The sequence below is a fragment of the Ambystoma mexicanum genome, chromosome 4p, assembly GCF_040938575.1.
Source record: "Ambystoma mexicanum isolate Mex_15411 chromosome 4p, UKY_AmexF1_1, whole genome shotgun sequence".
In the NCBI taxonomy this organism is placed as follows: domain Eukaryota; kingdom Metazoa; phylum Chordata; class Amphibia; order Caudata; family Ambystomatidae; genus Ambystoma; species Ambystoma mexicanum.
Window position 1 is genome coordinate 1,162,153,012 of NC_090927.1, and position 20,707 is coordinate 1,162,173,718.

Sequence of the window (20,707 nt, forward strand, 5' to 3'; positions counted from 1 at the left end):
TCCAAAGTCGTGTCCGGGTTCTCTGAATTTGGACTTACTGGGTCATTCTAACCTTGGAGGACCCGATAAGTCCCCATTCAAAAAACCCTTCCCCATTCCCATTCGAGCCCCCATAGGGCTCAATGGTAATGGGGAGGGAGCTAATAACGGGCCAGTAAATTACGGGCCCGTTATTAGCGCCTTGGTCCCTTAGCGACTCCTGCTAAGGAGGGCTGGTTTTACCAGCCGGCCTTAGTGGGACCCGCTAAGGAACCTCGGATTGCGGCGGTAAGAGGTTATTGGCACCGGCATCCTTACTGGCGCCATTAACCCCTTACCGCCATACTTGTAATGACCCCCATAGACTGTTAATCACTCTGTTACATATATGGGGTCATTCCGAGTGGGGCTGTAAGGGTTTACGGGCACCGGTAAGGTATGCCGGTGCTGGTAAACCCTTACCGCCCTATTCCGAGGTCCCTTAGCGGGTCCCAGCAGGAACGGCTGGTCTGACCAGCCGTTCTTTGCGGGACCTGTTAAGGGACCTTGGAGCTAATAGCGGGCCTGCAATTTGCGGGCCCGTTATTAGCGCCTTCCCCATTCCCATTGAGCCCTATGGGGGCTCAAATGGGAATGGGGGATGGTTTACTGACTGGGGACTTACCGGGTCCGCATAGGTCGGAATGTCCCGGTAAGTCCCCTTTCAGTGAGACCGGACCCAGACCCGGGTTTAGAGGCAGCCATGGCGCTAATAGCGCCATGGCTACCACCAAACTCGTAATGACCCCCATAGTCTAAAAAACCGTCCTCTTGCATGTTTTAATTTAAAAATAAAAATGTGGAGCTGTGGTTATATTATTTAAATTCTATGTCAAGACCGGCGGCAAGCAATATGCTTATCGTTCTTTAAAGCAACTCAATTTTAGCCAAAATGAATCTTTCCTCTCATTTTACAAATCATTTTTTGCTGAAATCTTAACAAAATCAACTCTTCACACCAAACAGGGACTTGCACTGAAACTAAAAATCCCCCAAAACCCTCCGAAACTGTGACACTTTTCTCCTATAAGCTACAGCTTGCTACTCTAAACTCCCTAGCCATCCAACTCTACTCATCTTTTTTAGCTGTTCTAGCAGCCGATAAGTACATTTCTTTAATTTCATGTGTTATACTGGTAATAGATGATAGTTTACGTGAGGTTTTTAATGTGTATTACATATGACACGCGCTGGTTGGGGCACAGAGCGCACTCCGAGCGGGCGCCGAGCCTGCAAGCTGGCAGGATGCCTGGTGCTCACTTAAAAGGCCAAGATACAAATGAGCTTCCCATGGCCACTTGGGCCTAAAAGTGCAGAAATACTTTCTGGTAATTGGAAAGCACACTGTGGACTGGAAGAGAAAAGGCCAGCGGTTCATCTCAACTGCAAAACCATCAAATAGCTGTTTCATTTGCTAAACTAGAGAGACCATGGAAATGGGTGCATTCTGTAGTTTGGATCAAGGAACTTTGTAAATATGAAACTACACTGCAGATGTGATATGATAGGTTATTTATAATGCACTTAATACCCAGAGGTTTCTAAGCGCGGACCCAGTGACCGAACCTGTGTTGCTCTGTGTCGTCTTGCTTCCAAGGCAAGCATGTTGCCCGTGAGCTATCCTCCCGAGACATGGGAATTCAAAGGCACCATTTTGGCTGCAGACAAAAAGGCAACATTTCACTTGCAAGTGTGAAACATCAAAATACTGTTTTCAATGAACGAAAAATAGAAACACTAAACCGGCCCAGTATTCGAGTGACTAAGCCAAAGGCCTGAAACTGCTTTCCATTACATGTGACTGATGCCTAAAGTGCAGCCTTGCTAAGAGCTACCGTGGAAAAGTATGCATTCTGCAGCTTGGAAGCATTGAACTTTTTAACCAGGAAACTCCATTGGCAGGAGTAATTCAAGGGCCCACTTTGATGAAGGGGGTGACTTTTAATCTATGGAAAAATACTGACAAAAACAGCACAAGTAAAAATGAAGAGATGTTTGAAATGACTGGGAGGTATAAAGCAGATTTAATGTATAAAAAGCAGAATGTAAATAAAAGCAACAGGTATTTTGCTGTTCCTAGGACTTGAGCTAAAAGCTGAATTTAGCAACAGAAGATCTTTACCCCGGAGAGTCAAAGGCCAAGAAATGGTCCCCTTGCCCCTAAATTTACCAAGCACTGCCTTCCCCCTTATCGAGAAATTCCTTTTCAAGCTTATGCAAAGACAGGAAATGGACAGAGCTTCTGCCTGACCCAAGTTTGTTGGGGGTAACGGCACTGAATTAACAATGGCCCAGCATATAGATGTGAACTGTGAATAATCCCCCAAATTCAAGTCAATTTGTGGTCCCTCCCAAGGCTGACTGACAGATGACATGCCACAGGAGACTGCCACGTGATCTGATGGGGCGGAGTTACACCATCTGGTCAGAAAGAAAAGAACATTTTTGCAGGCCTTTCAATTTGCAAGAATGTTAAGTGTTTCACACCAGGCCAAACCAACAAAGAAGCAGATGGCCTAAATTACATGCAAAGTTTCTCAAAGAATAAGGAATGTGTAAATGAAGTTAAAAGTATGCATATGCCTTGAAAGTACCGTAGATGCTATGGGGAAATCACAGTTGTTGATTATCTTTGGAACTGTGATAGATACAGAAATGGGACGAATATCTTTGAAAAACACATGAAACATGAACATTCCCTAAAAATTCAACTTTGGGAACCAGATTTAGAAGCAGAAACGTGATGATAGCTTACCAGAACATGTCACGAAGCAGAGATTTGGGGAGATGATAGCTTTCTGAATTAGATATCTGTATAGAAAATCTCGTGTTCATAACTGTTATATTTATTGAATAAATTACAAAAACCTGCCATTTGAACTTTCAACATCGTGCCAAAATGAGGCCCATTTCATTATTTCTGGCATGGTCAGACTAATTTTGATATGACTCTTATTTGTAAATAAAGTTTTTTGACATTTTGTAGTTTTTAAGGTCATAACTGAAGTGGTCAAAATGCAATTTCAAAGGAGTGGAGTCCTAACTCTCAAGGGATAATGCCCATTAACTAAAAGGGACTAATCAGACAAAAGGGGAGGACAGTAGCTGTCCAATCCAGATCAAGAGCTAAAAAGCTCTAATTTAGATAATTTAGATAATTTGGGGAGTGGTTAATGATTTATAAGGAGAGGGACAATGGCAAAAGGAGAGCTGCCTGATATCATCTGAGTGAGAACATTTGTTGGAAAACTAACATTGCCACTAACATTGCCTGGGAGACAGGAATTAGAGGACACCCAGAAAAGACAGAATCCAGGATCCATACAAGGAGAGATAAATCAAGGGGGATTGATGCTGGAATTATCCCTGACTGACACTGGAGAGGCCATTTGACCAGATCACATCCTTTCCCGATGAGAAGACCCAGGAGGTGGTGAATTTTTCTGAGCACACAACTAAGAGATATTTTATGGAAGTAACTAGTCCAACCAAAACAAGTCTTGTGGGGGTCTGTTTGAGTGCATACCTTCCCCTTATTTAGTGGATGGGGTGTGGAAGTAAATCCCTAGCATTTTCTCACCAAATAATAATTGAAATCCCCTATAGCCAACTGACATGGGGTAATTTTGTTGAAATTCAAAATCAACATTGCTTCCAATGTAAATAAAAAGATAGTTTGTTAACTGATTCCTCCTATTTCTTTTTGCTAGCCTCAAAATTCCCTAAATGGAGGAATGCATAAACACGAAATTCCCAACTGCTCCCTATTCCCTTGACCATGCCTTAAAGCAGAGGGGTGTTACATTTAAACAGAATATCTGGGTTTGTGCAGGGGCAGAAAAGTGTATTACCAAAGGTCAACAGTGTGAAGTCACTGATTTACAAGCACATCTCTGCAGGAAGTGAGAAAGTGACTCCTATGACAAAAGAGATTTTTCATTGTATAGGGGTGAAGTAGAAAGGGAGCCATATTTAAAAAAAGGTTTTGTTCTAAAGGGTTGTTGTGCTACACCAGTGCTAGCATTGCGTAGGGAGTTTAAAATGAAGAGCGATGCGCATGTCAAATTTCTTTTTACCAACAGAAAAGGCTGCATGTTATTTAAAGTAGACTCCATGCAAAGAGTATTGTGAAGTTAAATATTTTTTTCTTGTCCAGGGTGCTGCACAGTTTTGTACATTAAGAGTATTTTGTGAGTGACCTAGGTATTTGAAGTATTATATAGACCTGTATTTCTATGTAGCCATGGTGGAAATAACCAAAGAAGGAAAACCAAACATGTTGTGGGGTTAAACAGTCTGTGATCTGTGTTATCCTAAAACAACTGGTGTTTTCAATTTGGGGGGAAGTGAATTGTTAGGAAAGAAAAGCAGTTGGACCATGCAGTGAGTGGCGTATCTTGTGATATGTGCAAATATCAATTTTACAAATTAATTAATAAATGTATATTCTTACTACCAACCGGCCTGGTTCTTGGCTTATCTATTGCACAGGGTTGAGGGCTGAACGTGATGTTATATGGTTCACTGACAGGGCTATGTTAAATTATATCAACAGGTGTGGCACTGTTGATTGGGGGAAGGACCTCCTTGCATTAATTGTTGCCCCATAAAAATATTCCACTGTGCAGGTACCAGGAGAGGGAGCCTGCGTCCGGGAGAGGAGCTGTGCGGCCTGGTTCAACATTTTGGGTGCTATTTCTAGAAGGAGCCAGCGCTGGGAGAGAACGTCCGCAAGCCGAGATGAGAAGCTGGCACTTCCAGCTCCACGAGCGAGCTCTCCCTATCAGTGGTGCGAGACAGTACCACCAGGGGTGCTCTATGTGCCAAAAGAGAAGCACAGTGTGGGGATATCACACGATCGCGGGAGCGTGTTCTCGGGAGATCGCACGTAACGTGATCTCGCGAGCCCACGCTCCGCGGGAAAACGTTTCCCGCTTCAGAGCTGGGAGCCCACCAGATAAAGCGGTCGCACCACAGCGCTGCTCCTGATGAGGAGCCAAGAAAGTGAGAACTTCCAGCAGTCGTACATCACAGCTTCTAGGGTGTAACACCACAGCCACAGGAGGCTATCTGGGGGCCCTAGAAGCTTACAGCGTGCCATCCTAGTGCACCCATTTCCCTCAGTGATTCAACTGGGGAAGTCCCGAACTTAACTGAACTGTAAGTACGTGCTTGATGAGAACTTGGACACATACCAGTCCACACCAGTTGTTATTTAATAAAGTAGAGTAGACTCACTACAGCGTCCTGTCGTCCTTCAAGGCCACAACATAATTGGCGACGAGGATACTAAAAACCCCACGGCCCCACCATGCAAGGTGCCACACCGCCCCCTGCCTTTCTCCCGTCACCAGGGACACCAGCAATTCCATGGATGCAATGGGAGCCCCTGTTCTCCACCTATCTAGAAGCGATAGGCAGCACGCGGTATGCCCCCGTGAGGAAGAAGGCGATGCTGTTAAATGCGTTGGGGGTTGAAGGACAGCGCATTTTTGCTGGGTTGAAGGAGATACCTGCGGCCGATGACGACGACGTCTACAAGGAAGCGACCCGTCGCATTATGAAGAGGTTCACCAATAAGGAGAACGTTGTACTGCACAGGCTGAGGTTCTACACCCGCAAACAAGAAGGGAGCGTACCCGTGGACGACTACATCACCAGGATGAGGGAGCAGGCCTCTCTTTGTGCCTTTGGCGAAAACGCAGAACAGGTCATCTGCGACATGCTCGTCGTTCACACTAACTCTAGGAAAGTGCAGGACAAGTTCATACAAGAAAAGGAGGTCACCCTTGACAAGGCCATCCAAATTGCCAGGGCGGAGGAGGAAACCTCCAGCAGACGCAAGGAGGCGGGAAGTCACCTGCCCGCGCCCGAACTTGCGGCGCTACAATGGAGAGGGCGCAGAGACAAGCAGTCCCGCGACGGCCCCAGAGACAAAGGTCCCAGGCAAAAGGAGGCACCCAAATGCTATAGATGCGCCAGCACCAAGCACATGGCGAATGATCGCGACTGCCCCGCCAGGAATAAAGAGTCTTCTAAGTGCGGACGCATCGGCCACGTGGCTCCGGCATGCACGTGGCGGGAGAAGACGGTTTCCCGTGTCGATGGTGACTGCGTTTCAAGCGATGATGACGACCAGCAGGACAGACGCATGGTTGTCATGGTCAACGCCCCCCAGGAGGGAAAAGCCCCACTGCACCATTAAGGTTGACGGAATGGAAACGCGCGTCATGGCAGACTCGGGATCCGACCTCACATTCCTCCCCATCAACACGTATAAGGAGATGATGGGACAAGCACAAGTAGAGATCAGAATGACCAGGCAAAAGCCGACAGTGTTCGGTGGTGCAACTGTCGACCTTTTAGGCTACATCAAAGCCCGGATCGAATTCAAAAGGAGGTCCACCACCACCAAAGTGTATTTCTCACCCAAAGGCCCAGCTGTACTGGGATGGGACGATCAACACAAACTCAGCATGAAACTGGATCCCAGCACTCCGGATCAGGTTCTCATGGTCTCCTCAGGAGCAGCGCTGAACTTCAAGGAGACGTTCCCGGACCTGTTCTCCGAGAACCCAGGGAAGGTGAGAAACTATGTCCACAAGATTCGCCTGAAACCCAACGCTATACCGGTGAAACACAAAGTCGGGGCAGTACCTGCCACAGCGAGACCCGCATTGGATGCCCACCTTCGGAAGATGGTCGAAGAAGGAACCATCGAGACCGTGGAATCCTCAGAGTGGTTGAGTCCAGTAGTTTTGATCAAAAAGAAATCCAGCAACGACCTTAGGATCTGCATCGACCTAAAAAGCCTCAATCTAGAGGTAATCACAGATAGCTTTCCACTCCCCAGTATCAACGAAATCGTCCTCATGATGAAAGAGGCGGCAATCTTCTCTAAGCTGGACATGCGTGATGCCTATCACCAGATTCCCCTGCACAAAGCCTCTCGCCCCCTTACAGCGTTCATCACGCCCTTCGGAACCTTTCAATATACCCGCATGCCATTCGGGTTGTCGTCGGCGGCATCCGCATTCCAGAGAATGATGAACTCCTTACTCAAAGGACTCACAAATGTTTCCTTCTTTCAAGATGATATCCTTGTGTATGCCAAAGACAACGAAACCCATGACAAGGCACTCAGGACAGTTTTGAGCAGGCTTCAAGAGGAGGGCATTCACCTACGCCATGAAAAATGCGTCTTCGGAGTGAACAAGGTAGAATACCTTGGGTACTGCATCTCAAGTGACGGTGTCAGTCCCAAGAAGGACCTCATGCAGGCCATAACAGAAGCCCCGGCTCTGTTGTCCAAAGAGAAGCTACGCTCATTCTTGGGCCTAGCGGAGTACTATGCCAAATTCGTCCCCAGATTCTCCGAGACCACGTCTCCCATGAGGGAGCTTCTGAAGAAGGGGGCAGCCTACTCGTGGGGTCTGGAACAGAACGAGGCGTTCTGTGAAATCAAAAAGAGAATCCTACACGCGCCGTGCCTGAAACCATATAACCCTGAATGGGACACCTGCATTACCACAGACGCCAGCGCGTATGGCCTGGGGGCCACCCTGACCCAGAAGAAGGGAGACACTGAGAATATTGTGGCGTTTGCATCCAAAGCGCTATCCTCATCGGAGAAGAATTACTCTACGGTCGAGAAGGAAATGTTGGCATGTGCATGGGCCGTCGACTACTTCAGATCGTATGTATGGGGGATGAGATTCAAACTGATCACCGACCACAAACCCCTCATCCACATGTTGAGCCCGGGCGGCACCAAGACGGCCACCCCGAGGCTGGCCAGGATCGCCGCAAAGCTTCAAGAATACACATACGAAATAGCACACATTGCGGGGTGGAAAAACGCACAAGCGGACTGCATGTCCAGACTCCTGAGCCAAAGCGCCCCCGATACCACATTCTTGGAAGATGAGTGTGTCGTAGCCTCCATCAGTGACTTAAGGAACGGTGAATACATGGACCTGAGTGAGCGCCACTGGCAGGAGGAGTTCGAACAGGACGAGGCCCTATGGCACATCAGCACCTGGGTTCGCGAAGGATGGCCCAACGAGAGAGCGATCCCCAAAGGCCTCCGTCCCTACTGGAAAGTGAACGAGGAAATCTCCACCATGAACGGTCTCATCTTCAGAGGCGATCAAATCATCCCGCCCAGCGGCATCCGCAAAGTGATAATGTGCAGGGCACACTCGGGCCACCTGGGATGCAACATGACCAGACGCAGGATACGCGAGGCCTACTGGTGGCCAGGCATGGACCAGGACATAAGACAAATGGTCGAAAGGTGCCACGAGTGCACCAACAGCGACAAGCGCCTAACCGTGAGGCAAGCCCCCATGCTGCCCACCGAAGTCCCCAAAGGGGTGTGGCGAAAAATAGGTTTGGATTTCATTGGGCCCCTGGACAACATGCCCCCAGAGCACAGATATGGGATAGTCATGGTTGACTACTTCTCCAAATGGGTGGAAGCTGACTTCACTTCAGACATCACCACAAGCACAGTCATTGAAACACTCACCACCGTATTCCAGCGGGAAGGTCTACCAGAAGAATTCGTCACAGACAACGGAGTCCAGCTAGTCTCCCGAGAAATGGAGAAGTTTCTCAAGCTCAACAACATTCGACAACGGAGAGCAAGCCTATACCACCCACAGGCCAATGGCCTGGTTGAGCGAGCAAACCGCTTCATCAAAGGGGCACCACAACTGGCTCATGCCTCGGGCTCAGACCCGTACAAGACGGTCAAGGAAGCAGTAGCGGCCCACCGCCTCACCCCCAACACCGTCACTGTTGTCTCCCCATTCCATCTGCTGAGGGGGAGAATGGCAGCATCCTCACTGGTACCACCCTGGCTCCATCAAGTGAGGGCTGACGAAGACGTGAACATGGACGACGTAGCGTTTCGCATGCAGCGCAACAAAGAAGCCATGAAGGCCCAAGGGGACTTGCGTCGAGCCGCACGACATACAGCAGTTAACAGAGGTGACTGTGAAAATACGCCTCCCCCACAAAGACAATTCGACCGGCTCCAAGTACAGCAGTCCCATAGAAGTCATGGAGAGAGGGTCAAACCACATCTGCACCAGCGACGGAAGGAAATGGAATTTGGAGAGAGTGGCCATGTACCGCAGGAAGGAAGACATGGAACAACAACACTGGGACACCGGAGAAGATCAAGACTGCCAAGGGACATCCGAAAACCCTTGCCGCTCAGAAAGAGGTGTCTTGGAGCCACACCACGGCAACGAGTTCTCAAGCCCCAACTCTTCAACTACACCCAGGGAGTCACAGCGAAGAACAAGGGAAGGAGAACTCGAATCACCCGCATCTTCTCAAGGGTACTCCAGCAATCCTGCCCCATATACAGATCTAAGCAGACCTCAGAGAGAGAGAAGAAAACCCAGCAAGTTTGCAGACTTCGTCATGGAATGACCACCCATCCTTTTTCCCAGCAAAGGAGGTGTGTGGGGATATCATACGATCGCGGGAGCGTGTTCTCGCGAGATCGCACATAACGTGATCTCGCGAGCCCACGCTCTGCGGGAAAATGTTTCCCGCTTCAGAGCTGGCAGCCCGCCAGATGAAGCGGTCGCACCACAGCGCTGCTCCTGATGAGGAGCCAAGAAAGTGAGAACTTCCAGCAGCCGTACATCACAGCTTCTAGGGTGTAACACCACAGCCACAGGAGGCTACCTGGGGGCCCTAGAAGCTTACAGCGTGCCATCCTAGTGCACCCATTTCCCTCAGTGATTCAACTGGGGAAGTCCTGAACTTAACTGAACTGTAAGTACGTGCATTGATGAAAACTTGGACACATACCAGTCCACACCAGTTGTTATTTAATAAAGTAGAGTAGACTCACTACAGCGTCCTGTCGTCCTTCAGGCCACAACACACAGCTTCTCTCTCTCTCTCTCTTGCCTCAGCTTTCGCTCGCTCTTCAGCGCTGTTCCGTCCCTCATTTCAGGGGAGCAGATCGGTGCTTGGGTGCTCAGTGGGGACAGAGCAAATGATAGTCATCTTGCCTGACAACACCAAAACAATAAATATCTAAAATAATAACGAAGCACTGTGCTATAAGCAGAGGCTATGGTTGATTTAAAAAAAGAAAGGGAGAGAAAAGAAAAGTGATGCAGTCAGCATATATTTGCGACCATGTCTCACAAAGCGCAAAATTCTGAACTAGAATGGTCAGATGAAGAGGAGCCCCATGAGGAAAGGGACATAGCGCTGAAAGCCAGCTTTAAGAGATTCCTGGGCTCCTCAGTGGGATACGCCATTAAACTGACCATGGCAGACATGCCGGTCCCTTTCCAGTTATGAGTGGATGATATGGAAGTGCATATGAGGCGCACCACAGTGGTGGTTACACCTAAAGCCCCGGAGAGAAAGGGTGAGAATGGGGGTAGTAACGCTGCCCGCAAGATGATAGTACCGTCTGTTTCCCGCCCCGGGCAAAGTGGCACCGGAGGATATGACCATGTCAGTTGCAGGGGGTCTTTGTTAAGCTTAAGAAAGCCTTCTTCGAAGAGAAAGAGAAACCTCTCCCGGTAATAACTACAAGCTGGACAACGCCTCTCTCAGTCTGACCGTCAAGCCCAGAGGTAGCTCAAATGGGCTCTGACAATGGCTCATCACGCTCGAGTGAGGATGCTTCAGATGTGCTCCCAGAAATACCAGACACAGACCTTAGCCTTCCCTGGAAGCACACAACCACGTGAAACCCAGAGAAGGCACATAACAGAGTGATGATGGTCCGAGCACGATGTTCAACCCAGAGGAATAGTTACATCCCAAATCCTCTGAATGGATGCCATCACCTAGAGTCGTGGAGTACTTCAAGCTGTAGCTTAGAAACGCCTTTGATAAAGAGGTCTGCAGATGACTAAAGGCGGAATGCCCAAGGCCGGAGATCAAGACCACCACCCATGAACTAGATACCAAAATGATCACCTTCCTGGGCAAGTCGTCAAAGGACTCTAGGGGATTGACCAGGCATGCAAAGCCTGTCAGGACATGCTCTTGGATGTAGCAGGGCCCTTAGAAAATATATTAAATCTCTTGGGGAAGGCTGAGGACACATGGATTCCCGTGGACCCATAGGTGCTAGCTGGCTGGGCACAACAAGCTGTTTGCTTTTTAGCGAATGTGAACAGCACAATCTCAGCGGAGAGAGGAAAAGGGTGATCATCAAAATATACCCCAAGCTGGGGGAACTGTCCTCTTCAGAAGCAGGCCCTTCAGCACAAAGCCTGCTCTTTGGAGACCCCTTCGCCAAAGAAATGGGAAACTTCATTAGCACATTTGCTTCCCTGGAGAAGGCACATTCTTCCATCAAGAGGGTATTCTCCGCCAAGGATTTCGCGCGAGTTGGCAGAGGCAGGGGCCACTCTTCTGGCCGATTCTCATTGGAGCGCAGATCCCAGCAGAACAGAGCAATGTATCAATACTGGCAAGATCACAGGATCCACAACAGCTTTCAGGTGGTTAGCTTTCGTGCAACGTCAGTGCCACACATTTTAATAGGAGGTAGAACGGATAGTTTTGCACACACATGGGATGCATTGTCGGGTGATGCCTGGGTCAGACAGACAATACAAGGGGTTCCATCTTGAATTCTTCGACACCCCGACGCAGTCCCCCCTGCCCATCCCGATAGCGATTTCAGCAGCAGATCAGGGAGGGAAAGGCAAGGTAGCTCTGAAAGGAGCGATTTCTCCAGCTTCTCCCCACCTGCAAGGCTTCATTAGCAACCTCTTCCTATGGAAGAGAAAATTAAAAGTTAGGCCAGTGATCAACCTGAAAAGCCTCAACAGCTTTGTTCTCTATCGGCACTTTAAGATGGTGGGCGTTCAAATGCTCAGAGACATCGAACTCCCGAGAGATTGGTTGGTACACTTGGATCTGAAAGACGTGTATCTATCAGTGCCAATCTGGGCTCCTCACAGGCTCTTCCTGCAGTTTAAATGTGCAGGGCGGACATGAGAGCTCATGAGCCTGCCCTTCCGTGTCTTGTCCGCACCCTAGTGTTTTACAAAGCAGATGAAACCAGTAGTCGCGTCTCTCAGAGAGCACAGCATCTGGCTGATCATATACCTGGATGACTTGATAATCATATCTCAGAGGAAAGACTGCTGCGACAGCATGCAAGCAAGACAGTGGTACTGTTACAAAAGCCTCGTCATCCTTGTGAATTGGGAGAAGTTGGATATCACGCCTGCACGCAAAATGGAATTTCTGGGTTTCATAGAAGGGCCAAGTGACGCTTGCCTCAAACTGCACTGGGAAAAGGTCAGGTTTACCAAGAAAGAGATCTGCACACATTGCAAAGAGAGACGGTGTCACTCAGAGAGCAAGCCAGGGTAATAGGCTTACACTTGTCTTCAATTTAAGCTATCTTTCCCGGACCATTGCATTACCATGAACTACAGAGATTCAAAGGTATGCATTTGCAGAGAGGTCTTGCGGGAGGTGAGGATAGTACTGATGTGGTGGCTGGACCACTTGCAGGCTTGGAATGGCAGAACGATATTCGTCTCAGTGCCAGATCTGGTGATAGTCAGATGCCAGCCACAAAGGCTGGGGTGTGAAATGCAAAGAGGTTTCCACAAGAGGGAAGGGGCCCGTGCATGAGCTATAGTTACACATAAATTGCCTGGAGCTTCTAGCTGGCTCCTTCGCAGTCCGCTCCTTCGCCAAGGGCACAGTGAGTTGCTGGATTCTAATAAGATGGACAACGTGTTAGCAGTAAGCTACATCAACCACAGCAGAAGGTCTAGGTCGCTGGCAGTTAGCAAAAAAGGACTTCTGACACTTCTGCCTCGATCACCCGATTTCAGTAACAGCAGAGTACCTTTACTTCATTTTTGTGTAGCTCCACATGTCCGGAGGCCTGTATGGTATGGCCAATGTGGAAGCAGACTGGAACTCCAGGTACCTAGTGGATTACAGAACACGGAAGCTGAATTCAGCAGTGCTACATCGCTTGCATGACAAGTGAGGTCCACTGAACACAGACCTGTTTGCCTCCCTCCTAAACTCCCAGCTGCCGAGTTTCTTCAGCTGGACCCCGGACCCAGCAGCTATAATAGCAACAGACACATTCCTGCTGAGGGGTAATTATGCCTTTCTACCTTTCATTCTCATAGCGAAGACTCTGGCGAAGGCCCGTCAGGAAAAAGCAGCGTTAGTCCTAGTGGCCCCCGCTTTGGGTGGCACTAGAATGGTTTTCTGCTCTACTGGAACTTTCCTCAGATTTTTCAATCCGTCCACAGTATGATTAATTTCTCCTTTGGGTCCTCGGGGGGGGGGGGGGGTGGAGTGGTCTCCATCCTCTTACTCTAGACAGGTCTCTGACCCTGGTAGCCTGGAGGACATTAGGGCAAGGTGGGGAGTGCCAGGCATTTTGGGAAAAGCACTCAGCCTTATTGAGGACAGTTGAGGACAGATGGGCACTGTATACATCAAAGAACTATGCAGTTTCATGGGCGACTTGGGCACACTGGTGTATGAAATGGATAGACATCCAGTTTAAGCCTCTTTCACAGCAGACTTGCATTTTATAGCAGAGCTAACGGAGCGGGGGATGGCCTACAGAACAATTCATTTGTATACATCCGCCATATCAGAGGGGCACAAGCTAGTAGAAGGAGTCCTGGTGGGAGAACATCTGCCAGTGTGTCGACTGCGGAAGGATATGCGACGTTCCATCCCTTCCCCAGCTCGCTACTCAGTGCTGTGGGACATCAACATAGTAATGAATATGTTTTAGTGTTGCCTCAGAACATTAGCCTTTCCGGCAAATCTTTAGCTGACAAGTTGACCTCGCTATTGTGCCTAGCATCGTGCAGGAGAGTCTCTGATGTTAAGGCACTAGATCTAGCTGGAAGAGTTTATTCGCCCCAATGGACTGGTGTTCCACATGACTGTGCATACTATGTGTAACACAAAGGTGTTCTCATACCCAGCTTTTTGAGAGCACCTGAAATTATGTTTTGTGCAATTCCTCAAAGCTTATCAGGCAGCAACAGCGGCCCTAAGGTTGGAATACCGAGGCCAGCTGCTTATTGCAGTTAGGAAGCCCCACAGAGCCGTCTCATCTTTGACTCTGGCTCGATGGTTCAGATGGACTCTGGCCCAAGCAGGAGTGGACTTGCCGTGGTTCGGTGCCCACTCGGTCAGAGGAGCTATCTATCGCCTCTAAGGTGTTTCAAGTGGGTGTGCATCTGGAAGACATCATGAAGATGGCGATTGGTCAAGCAAATCAGCCTTTAGAGACTTTTATGTCAATACATAAACAGCCGGCTTTGTTGGTGGTAAGTAAGCTTTAAAAAGCCCAATGCTGACCTCCGTTCTCAGCAAAGAATGAAGATTTTCCATAATAACTTAGAGGAAAGTCTTGATTCTATTAAAGACACAGAGGTAAGCATTATTCCCACCCTTTGGCGAAACGTTAATGGTCAAGCAATATTGGTATATTCTAGGATCTAGTTCTATGCCTTCACATGTTGAATATTCCTTAGATACGCTACACAGCACTATTGATCTCTTGTCGTGAATTGTCTTATCGCACCTTGCAAGGTTCTGATTGTATTATGTTGGTATTTTCGCTCATTGTTGTCCCTGCACTAAAGTCTTGCTCTCTCGCTTCCATAGAGTTGGTCGATAAGCCTTCCTGAGAAGTTAGAGGTTTGTGTACCCAGAGTTTGCTCATGTTTCGGAGTGGAATTTTACAGTGTCATGGACCGTCTCGCAATGGTCGCATCTATGAAAGAGGAGTAGGGTTCGATGCCGTGGGAGTTTATATGAGCAACCTGCAGCTGATAGGACAACAGTGTCACATGTTCTAGTTAAAGGACTACACATTTTCAGAGGTTTTTTGGGGATTTGTAGTTTCAGTGCAAGTCCTTGTTCGGTTTGAAGAGTTGATTTTGTAAATATTTCAGCAAAAAACTATTTGTAAAATGTGAGGAAAGATAATTTGTTGCAAAAATGCAGCTAGATAAGCTTAATGCTCGCCTCTGTACCTGTACTAGAATCAAGACTTTCCTCTAAGTTATCATGGAAAATCTTCATTATATTATGTTGATATTTTTCTTTGTGAGCAATAGGGTAAATCTTAGTTTCTCAATATTTCGGCTACCTACAAAAATCAAATGAGATCTATACATATTTAGTTAATTTAGGTATTTAATAATTTTGAATAACTAATGATGTAAGCCTATTTATTATTAAAACCTATAAAACATAATGGCTTCCTTTGTAGGTTTTTGTGGAATTTGCTATTTTACTGGAGTAAATGCTCATTATTGTTTATTTTCTGATGATAGTCTCCCTGTATTTTACTTGTATGTGCACTTCTTTCATGTATAGGTGTATTCTGTAAAAAATTTTTTTTTTTACTTTCGATTTGTACATAATTATTTCTTTGTTTAAACTCATGGTTGCATACTAATGGTGTTTTACATCTGGTAGTATAGTTATGAACCATGTCTGTGCATTAACTTTATTTGGTATTGTGTTTTATATAATTTTATTTTGTATTGTAAAAACCTTTTCCGCCTGTTGAGTGTGTTGTGTTTAATTAATTAGGTGTGGGCCAGTTCACTCGGGGTAAAACCTTTCATGAATGGAGAAACGGAGGGAAGAAAGAAAAGGTTCTTGGCTCTCCAATTTCCCTCAGTTGTCTGCAAGACACCTGGGGGTTTACCTCACAGCTTTTCAAGAAGGGAAATTGATTTGATGGGAGACTCGTTAACATCAATGGACTCTCTTTGATTGTGGGAAAAACACTCCATCGCCTGCTGCTAGATCAAGTAGCTGTACATGAAGGCTACTGCTGTCCTTCATGCAGACCATGGTGGTCTCGCATAGCTGTCAGAGAAGATGACATTTTGAGCTGTACACTGCAAGTTCTATATATCTGCAAGCTCCTTCCTGAAAGTGACTGTTAGGGATGCTGGGATGCGCCTTTACCTAAATGTACAGTAGGAATGCTGCCTGAAACCGAGTTAGAAACCAACTTTTTGGACTACATTCCTGCAAGTAGTAAAAGGCCTGACTCCAACCCAAAATTCCTTTTTTTGGGAAGGTGAACTGCACTCCTTGACAAAACACCTTGATAACACATACGACCTCTCAGAACGAGGCAAACGCACCCGTATTTACCACACAACCTTCCTATTGACCTCTCCCATGGGTCTAGTGCCACAAAATCCATTACTGCAATGTGTTAACCTAACATATGTTTCTACATTTCATGTGGAACCAACCCTTTTTTGTGCCCAGTCAATGACTTGCTCCTCACAGGGGATGGTACAGGTTAGTCGTGCTGAACTTTTACTGCATTTTGATTTAGAACAATTTTCATCTTAAACCCCGAATTAATGTAACTGCACCTGGAAGTGAAGGACTGAGGAGTAAGAGGATGAATACAGCGATGTCATTTCACCAATATGCCAGGGGTAGCGGAAATGACATCACACGGCCCTTGACCTCTGATTATATCACAGAAAGTGATGTAATTTGACACCAGCCTGAATGGACATCACAGGAAGCGATGGAACAAGACCTTTCACCTCTTGACAAAACAGGAAGTGACATCACATAGGCACCACAAAGCATTGTTCCTAAGTACACTATGAAAAATATGGTTACAAAATCACTATAATATGATACACATTTCATACAAGAATGAATCACCATATGTATCATTAATATCAGTGTGTATAGGCCCATATTACCAAATTACTGTGAATGCAAGCAGACGTCCATGACCAAATGATAATGATGTGTTATTATATAGCACTTACGCTTAAGCACTTTGTATAAAACAAATATACATATACTATCACCCAACCTGTGTTGGTACTCATTTATCAACCTCAGACGGATGAAAGGCTGAGTTGGCCTTGCCGGGTTTCAAACAAGCAACCTGCAGATCACACACAGATCACTGCAGCGAGCGCTCACATCACTGAGCTATCTTACTGGCTATAGCTATTTTACCAGCTACAGTAAAATAAGCAATTACGTATCTGAATGTTCTCAAAATCAGAAAGCAAATTACACTCTGTAGTGGATTCCATTAAACTGGTAACTGAGATTTAACAGCAAGCCAGTTAATCTGCAGGTCTGGTGCAAAGTTGGACACATGTCTACTTTTCAGGCTTCAGAGGCTGGCAAAACACATACCATTGGGAAGGTTCATAACTGTGTATTAAAGAATTAAGAGTAGCGCAGGGAAAGCAGTACACCCACACGGCATCCCGTACTCTTGGCACTCGTTACCTCACACATGTAAAAAAACATCCTGAGCAGCATGCCATGGAGATAGGATATATAGACACATTACATCAAAGCATTAATTGTGGCACAATGAAATCAAGGGCTACGTTATGTACTTTTATTTAACATTTCTAAACTGTTCAAAGGCTTTTAGGCGCAAGTATTTTGTCAAGTGACTGAGGACACCTAGATGGAATGGCTTTTGATGATTGTAACAGAGACAACGGCAGAAAAAAAACATGCTATAACTGTAACTTGCGAAAAAGCAAAATACATAGTCCGTTGTGGATGCTTATTCTACTCTAAATGCTTTTTGGAAGTTTTTGTCTGCATTGTGAATTTGAGATGACTCCCCTTAAGTGTGCCTGAAATAAACCTTTAATGAGTCTAGCAGTTATCTTATAGCATTCTAGAAAGACAAATTATTTGTTATTCCTATTCTTTCTTATTTAGGGTCACTGCTCAAAGTGTTACACTTGCGGAACCCCCTGTTTTTTAAGAAGCCTGAACAAGAAAGCCAGCCACTCCAGAAACAAAGGGCCAACATTTCTTTTTTTTAGGGGTAGCAAGGGAGACTACAGTGGTAGAAAGGGAGACCCCCAAATGACATCCCTGGATGAGAATACAAAACAGGAGTTCAGTTGAAGAGTTATAGTTTCTAGAGTTTGGGGTAATTACTAGTTACATGATGTTCTTGTATTTTGTGTCTTGGAGAAGTGCCATCAGTGGCGAAATAAATGTTGAATTTACCTGCATTGCTTTGATTTTAACTTTCATTATTTCCACAATTTAAATGGTAGCAGATTTGGGAGAGGAATTAAGGTGTTGACAGCTACATTCACTGATTCCCCTGGCAGATGGAGTGGTGTTGCTTCAAACCTCCCTGGATCTTAATGGACATAAGGAATTCTCATTCCAGTCTGACGTGAAGGGAGGCCGTTTTAGAGGGTGGAGCTCTGGATATGGAGAGTTATGCCTATGGCTATTTGCATCTGAATGGGCAGAGTGAGTGTAAAATATCTTTGTATGATCACAGGTTTCTGGAGAGCTGCTTTCATCCTTGAAATGTGTTGATAGTTAGCCCCGTGTGGTGGCCATGAATGTCCTTCAGTACTTGACAAATAATAATTTTCTTTTCTTTTCTCAAATTAGAACAATATCAAACTTAGGTGAACGCAACTCAACCATAACACCCATACTTCACATAGAATCTCGAAGAATGGCCTACTCTAATCTGTCATCAGGCCAGCCACCTCATGCTTTTGAGATGTGGTCATGGTACTTTCATGGGGGCTGCATGATGTTTTACCCTTTGTATCTTCAACAACGAATCTTTCAGTTGCTGAGTTGGCAAACCGTTGAATTAGTATAGCTAGAGGTTATCACTCTTAGGATTAATGCAATTTTGTTGTGAAAAAGGTAGATGAAGAAAATCACCCCAATGAGCAGGTGGTGGAATCTGTTCATGGTAATGGCTCTGAGTTGGGGATGTGAATGAAAGATCACTTGGCCGCATGTACAATTGGGACTTCCTGATGCAGAGATTCCAAGTGCCAGACCAGGCAAATAAGAGTGGTGATGGTTCCAGTGGCCCAAATGAGCAAGATCTTCATTAAGATTGTGATTTGTGCTTCCATACAACAATAACGATATATTTGCAATTAATGCATGCAATAAAATTGTGTGTTGCGGCGTGTGAATGAGTTGCCTACGGTTAGCTGCATGTATGTGATACTTATGCATTTTGTACTAATGCAGAGGAGGTACAGTTAGCAAACAGGAACTGTAGCTTCTCCTGGGGTCCTAGTGGCACGATGTAACTAATGTTCATCAAGAATGAGGACATGCCAGTTGCAACTGTTTATTTTGGCTCTTTGCCCTTCATTGGGCAGAAAATGGGTCTCATTGTGTTACTTCCTGGGATTGGGTGGTGAAAAATATCCACTGTATGTGCTCAATTTCTTCCGGATTCTACTCAGCTCAGAATTGTCATGTTTTTTGCACATCTGATACATGTATATGCAGATGTTGTTTCCGCATGTGGTATGCACATGGAAAATCCACATGCAGTAACTTAGATTGTAGAAAATAGGAGGCTAGATGACACCCTACCTGCAAACCTTTTTTTTTTTTACCCAAGTAAGAAAGAAGTACCTGTCGCTTTTAAGCATTTCAAACCTCAAAACCACCATAATCCGTTACTGCGTTTCATTCACTGCTATGGTCAGCTTTAGGCTATCTGTTCATACACTGAAAGCTTCTGACCGATGTATGCTGAAAGCCAGGCATTTCTCAGTGCTTCCATCCATCAAGCTTACGAAACTGCTGTGGACCAAGAGAGCATTCTTTTTATTACTATTGATTTGCAGTGTCTCTATTTTTTAGAATGTCGCCTGTAAAGACAAAATTCCTATTTTTGGGAATTCAAAGGTCATTTTTTGAGGCCTTTCAACTTTTTTTTCCGCCTTTTTTTTATCACTGATTTTTCAGTGTTCAAAGGGACTCCTCCTGAAGTACTACTGCCATTGCAACCCTACTTGCTTTACATAAGGTATATGTTATTGGGTTTCCCCTACAATGCTCAGTCCCAGGTATGCTTCTCAGGCATCCCACTATTGTCCTAGGGGGATTTTATGAACCTACATTGGTTTTAGGGCGTAGGTTGGTGGCAGCTGTACTTTAGATGTATCTGCACAAGGTTGGCAGGACAATTTACCACATTTGATACCCAATGTACCTTATTGGTGACCCATTCTGTCTGCCACACTCTTCAACTCTGCCATGTCAATTTAGCAAAATTAGGTGATTCGGAAGGAAAGGTTGTGAACACTTTTCCCATCATTTTTTCCAATCCGGTTCACCTAGAAAATTACCCCCACGGAGTTTTGCCATCTGGCTTTTCATTCCCATTAGCCACCTCTATGGTCAGTATGGTATTTTGGTTGACAATCAAGTATGAGCTGAACCTTTTAAATGACCAGAAATTATGCAAATTCTTCTTGCTGTGCTGTAGATTTCTGTTTGTGCTGATGAAGGCAACTGATTGGGGATCCCCCAGATCATTGAGGTGAGCTAACAAGGCCACACTTCCTTGTGCTGCTGACTACATCTGAACGATGGGAGCCCTGCTTTAGTCAGCAGACCCAATACGCAAAGCTTCTTTTAATGTCGCAAAGGCCTTCTGGTATTCAAGGGTTCCAACTAACTACTCTGAGTGTCTTGTAAAAATCGTTAAACTATAAGGCTTCCAGTCAACACTAGATGGTATTAAATTCTGGGGAGGCTTTATCTTCCCATCAACAATTTATTTTGCCGGTAATCAGTAGTAGACTCAGAACTGGCTGACTTCCAGTAGCCTTTATAGTCTGCTGGATCTCATGCAGGACCATGG

The 20,707-nt window shown here is 46.0% G+C and overlaps 1 protein-coding gene across 2 annotated transcripts in view; it reads left to right on the forward strand.

The window, feature by feature from the left end:
• ESR1 (estrogen receptor 1) overlaps positions 1 to 20,707 on the forward strand; it is a 2,052,928-nt gene that overhangs the window by 1,058,641 nt on the left and 973,580 nt on the right. The window lies entirely within an intron of this gene.